Genomic DNA, 5,816 nt, shown 5'->3' on the forward strand with positions numbered 1-5,816 from the left:
AGTTACGATATCATCCCCACCATCTGGATGTGTGGCGGTCCTCCACAGTGCGGTTTTCAAGGAGCTTTCTTCCTCGCACTACGAAGCTGTGGAATGAGCTTCCTTGTGCGGTGTTTCCGGGACCTTCAAGAAAAGCGCGTACACCTTCCTTAAAGGCCGGCAATGCTCTTGTGGTTCCTCTGGTGTTGCAAGAGAGTGTGGGCGGCGGTGATCACTTAACACCAGGTGACCCGTACGCTCGTTTGTCCTCCTATTCCACAAGAAAAAAAATCATATTTAGTTATTTTAGCACAGAATATAAAGTAGTTACTATTCTACATTGTGAATACAATTAAGCCTCAATCAAGCGGAGGGGTCTAGGAAAAATAATGTGTATGTTAGTTCAATGAAAGATGGTTATAGTTAAAATAAAGTGCGCTTGTCTATTGATGGCACAGCCAGTGAAATAAAGATGAACGCACGCACGTGAGCAAACACAAAAAGGCTTTTACGATCACAATTTATAATAAATAGATATATATTATACAGATTGATAGCTCCGAGATCCTGCACCGGTTTTTAAAGCCTTTTCACGCTTTAATCGATTCAGAGTGGTTCTAGCTCGTGACAAATCGCTTACGTGGGCCACAACTTATATCGGTTTAATGTATAAAGCGACAGTTATGGAATAAGTCTGTAATGGATTCATTTGTTATAAATGGACTTACGACAAGAGCTCTGATGGTTGCTAACTGTATGTCCATAAACAATTCTTACTAATGCTATTAGTTCGAATGTGATTACGTTTGTTGTTTGGCCATTTACGAAGTTAGGATATTGCAAAAAAATATAATATTAGGAATGTGTAACGAAACACCATTCACGCAATGACAAAGCCTGAAAGTAATACTTTCTACTTACGATTAACAATAAGTTAATTATTTATTAAATCAAATATCAAATCAAATCAAATACATATATTTTTCCCAATATTAAGTATAGTTACAATAGTACAGCAATACTTATTCTTAAAATGTTAAACTACAGTTGGGAGACAGGAACTCAAACTAGGTAGAACCTGTGCTATGAGTCTCCTGGCCCCTCCACTCTTAACTAATTATATCATTTCTATTGTCTATATTAATGAGACTAAATATAATATATGTTTGTGTGTGTATGCATTTGTGCATGTTTATGAATGCTTCCAAGAGAGAGTCATTCTCTTTTCAGTTTGTCTGTGTGTTCAGTGTGAGTAAAGATGATAAATATTATATGAACCTATATGTAAATATGTCTATAAAAGACTTAACTATTAAGCAGACTCACGGCAGACGCATCGCAGGCTATTGAAGATTTTGGCAATGAATATTTTTGTTGAGGTCAACAAAATAGTATTTTATGTGTTATAAACATATAAAAGCGAGGGGATGTGATGAGTGTCGGCCTTCAGGAAGTCGTTCCTGGCCCGGTGCGGTGCTGCTTCCTGTGGTCTCGGTTGGTGGAGCACCGCACCAGCTACCGGTGTCGTCCCAGACCACCTACTCAATCTCAAATAAACATATTTCTGTACTCTGTATAGTATCACTGTCTGCCTAAATCATCATAAACCAATATTAAGTCATAAAGTTTCCTCAAAAAACAGTATTTTCTGTATCTTACCTAAGATAAGTGTTATAATATAAGTGTGGACATCCATTTTATTAAAGTAAAATTTTTGTACATAATGCTTAGGGAAAAAGGTGCAAAAAATCATACAAGATCCAACATTTCCCGAACTTCTTTTAAGATTCTGAACAGGGGTTGGAATAGATATCATTCGAAAATCGCATTCGAGTGCTTACAAAACCTGCATACATTTTTGTGCATGTGTGAATTTTTTTGATATTTGAGAACATATTTGTATAAAAATAATATTTTACTATAAAAAAAATTATACGAATTTATACATTAGTTGACTTTATAAGTAGATACTCTATTATGGAAACATAATTTTAAAATCAGGTTTTCACTCGGCTAAAATACTCTCAACAATCGGTATTATTTACGATCATTCAAAAGCTCATCCTATTCCTAACAACTCCCGCACACAAAACATTCCCAGCAATTGTTGGGAGCGTTGGCAGAACATTGATTACTAGCGGCGTTCACACGAACACCAAGGAGCTCCAGAGTCGTGTGAAACCAAACTGATGAATTGATTACAATTTCTCTTGCTCAAAAAGTCTTAACAAAGAAAACAGACAACGGTTACTTGTAAGTAATAATTTTTTAGAGGAATCAGTTTTTTATTAAGGTAAGTTGTACATAAATATAAAATAAAACAATACTTTAGAAAAGATAAATACCTCAGACCTGAAAAAATGGACGCAAAAACTTAGTGGTGGCCTGGTTGTGCAAACAGTAAAAAATTGCAATCGGCGAGACATCAGCAATTATTGCGCAGGAGATGCGACATCGATTTCTGCACGTCAAAAAATCGGATCGGTTGCTGATATGCGGATCATTACGTGTACTTTTAGCGCCAAAACAATTATATGGCAATGAGTGTAACTAATGTAGTCGCGAAAGGTGTTGAAAAGGATTAATTTGATTAGTGGAGAGAATATATACTATAATTATTTTTTATACTATAACGTTATAATGAAAGATATTTTACTTTTCTCAAATTAGCCTTTTTTCTCTGTGTTTTAAGTCGAGGAATAATTATCAGACACTTCAATTAGCTGATATGATGTGATGAAGCTCCACATCGTTGCTCGGTTTATTCTTGGTTCAGTAAATTCAGACCTAAACGTTTATGAGTTTAGGAAAAAAAGGAATTACCTCAACGACCGCTGTTACTTAAATTAATATTGTTAATTCATGCATCCTGAGAGCATGTTGAGAATTAGAATACCACTTTTTCAACATAATGTATGATTTTTTTATATTTCCTAAAGTTAAATACAAGCTAAAAGGTATACGATTTGCAAGCCCTGAATAGCACTCAAGAGGCTGTGGAACAAGAGTTATTTTTTTATAAAATTGCATTATAATAAAGTTTATAACCCTGGGGCGGTTACTCCATTATAAGATACAGTAGCATTTGGAAAGTCACTTATGATTTTTGACGTTTTTAGCAACCCTTTTGAATTTCTCACGTGCGATTTGTACATTTTCTGGTATCCTATTGTCACAGTAGACATATGTCCACTGTGCTATTGTGAAAGCAACAAAGGACTTAACCGAGTAGTAGACATGACAAGTTAACGTATTCGATTATTATTATGTAATGTTTGTATTAAGGACGTGAGTGATATACTAGACATAATATCAATTAGGTAGATGGCCATCTCATATTTAACATCACATGTAGCACCGTGCAGTACTATTGCCAATTATGGTGTCAAAGCATTTTTTAAATATTTTGATATTGGAATTTTGGAATTGATATATTAAAATGATTTCGTATTTGTTTTGACATAGACTAAGTTAGTTAGAACAATGATCAAGAAGTCCTCAAATAATAGCATCCGGTAATAGCAAAAGATTACGACTCAACTCTCCTCTTAGTTTCATTAGTAATTACAAATATTGTACAATAATACTGAATCTGAATATTTAGTATGTTTAGGCACATCTCAGGTCCGAACAACAGACAAAAGTTGTCATTCACAATAATGCTTTGCCGTGTCAAGATATGCAGTTGATATAAATTATGACGATTATAAAAACGGGATAGGAAATAATATAATAAAATACGAAGCCATTGCTTTATGTATTATAAAACCATTAGGGTTTTTATATGTTTAGTTCTCGGAGAGTAGAGTCGCGAGTTTTAATATCAATCGTTTGTCAAATAGAAGCCTTATATAGAGTATAATAGACCAGAGTAATAAGTGATTATGGATGAAAAAAGGAGACATGTTCTGCCTCCGTGAAGTAATTGAGTCGATATCTGTATCGCATCGTTTATTTTTTATGTTTTTCTGGAAAATAATAATAACTGCGTACTAGTATATTACTTAACCTTTAGTATGTTCTTATTGTTTAATATACATTAACCAATACATTTCCCTGGTGCTTGTTTTCACTATAGGAATTTACTTATTTACAGTATGTCTTGATGGGGTTTCAAATCAAAAATCAAATCAAAATATTTTATTGCAAGTCACATTTTACAGTAGGATGGTTGGTACATTAATGGGTAGACATTATGTGACGCCCTGCAAGGGCACAGCAACGTTATACATAAAATAAATAAGTCTTATACATTTTTTACATTCTTATACTATATTGTAACTAATTCTCACACTTGTAATTAAAAAATTCGGGTAAATCGTAGAAGCATTTTGAAACTAAAAAATTTTTAAGATGTCTTTTAAATAGAGAAGGCTTCTCTTTATTTTTAATTTCGTTTGGGATGTGATTATAAATTTTTATTGCCATGTGGTGAGGGCTCGATGACACTAATGACATACTTGTTTGGGGAATTTTTAATTTGTTTAAATTTCTATTATTTCGCTTGTTATTTGGTAGTGTTGAGTATAAGTCCAAATGTTTTTTAACAAATTTACATGCTTCTAGGATGTAAATTGAAGTAAGGGTTAAAATTTTGTGTTTAATAAAATATGGTCTACATGAATCCATCTGCTGAATATTTTCTAAAATTGTGATACATTTTTTCTGTTAAATAAATATATCTTTTATTTCACTACAGTTTCCCCATATTAATATTCCATATGATAATCTAGAATGTGCATATGCATAATAAGCAGCAAGGGCAGATTTGAAATCTGTTACGCGTTTTAGTTGGTAAAGAGCATAAGTAAAAGATGACATTTTGCTTTTTAATTTCTGTAGATATGGCTTCCATGTCAAGTGTGAGTCTAAATCAATTCCCAGTAGTGTAGCTGTGTCAACTGTTTCAAGTTGTGAATTTTTGTAAGAATAAGATATATTTAAGGGGGATTTTTGATAAGGTTTAAAAGGTATAATTTTAGTTTTATTAATATTAGTTTCAAGTGGAATATAATTAATATTTAAGTTAGTTATCATAATATTAGACTTCAATCACTTGACCATAACGACGTTAGGGTAGGTGACTCAAATATCCGGATATCATAAAAACGATTCGGCCGAGTATCGTTTATTAGCTCCTAAGAATTGAAGAGTTCCGTTACTTTCTTATGGATCCAATAAGCAGAACCTAACCAAATTCTCACCAAACTATCTTTACAATAAAAAAAGAAAAATCGAAATCGGTTGGCTTGATATTGAGGAAATTAGAGACTTTTATGGTTTTCTCATGGATGCCATTGTCAGATCTGGACAAATTTACAATGGGACCAAGCGGGAAGCACCTGCTTTAAAAAAAATGATCAAAATCGGTTCACCCAGTCGAAAGTTCTGAGGTAACAAACATAAAAAAAACATACCGACGAATTGAGAACCTCCTCCTTTTTTGAAGTCGGTTAAAAATTCTTAATGCTATTAAAGGATAAGGTAAGAATTTACGTTTATCTTATATACGAATAAACAAATCAATAAATGCATAATTCAAAAGTAGCTGTAAATACGTAATTTATGATTGTGATTTCTATAAACTAGTAGTTATCGAAGTTAAGTAAGATGAATTAATAATGTAGCTATGTCCATGTTGATGTAGGTCAGTTACCTAGTGGAGGCTGCACTCTCCGTCATGAGTCAGAGCTGTTGGCTGAGGGACTTTGTGACGTCACTCAAGCTGATCCTAACCGATACTTGTCAGATAGATCAAACACCCACACACCAGCCACAGCTACCTTCAAGCTACTGCTCGCGAAATGGTTACAATACAGCTATATATAAAGCCATTT

The sequence above is a fragment of the Leptidea sinapis genome, chromosome 1 (assembly GCF_905404315.1).
Source record: "Leptidea sinapis chromosome 1, ilLepSina1.1, whole genome shotgun sequence".
NCBI classification, from domain to species: domain Eukaryota; kingdom Metazoa; phylum Arthropoda; class Insecta; order Lepidoptera; family Pieridae; genus Leptidea; species Leptidea sinapis.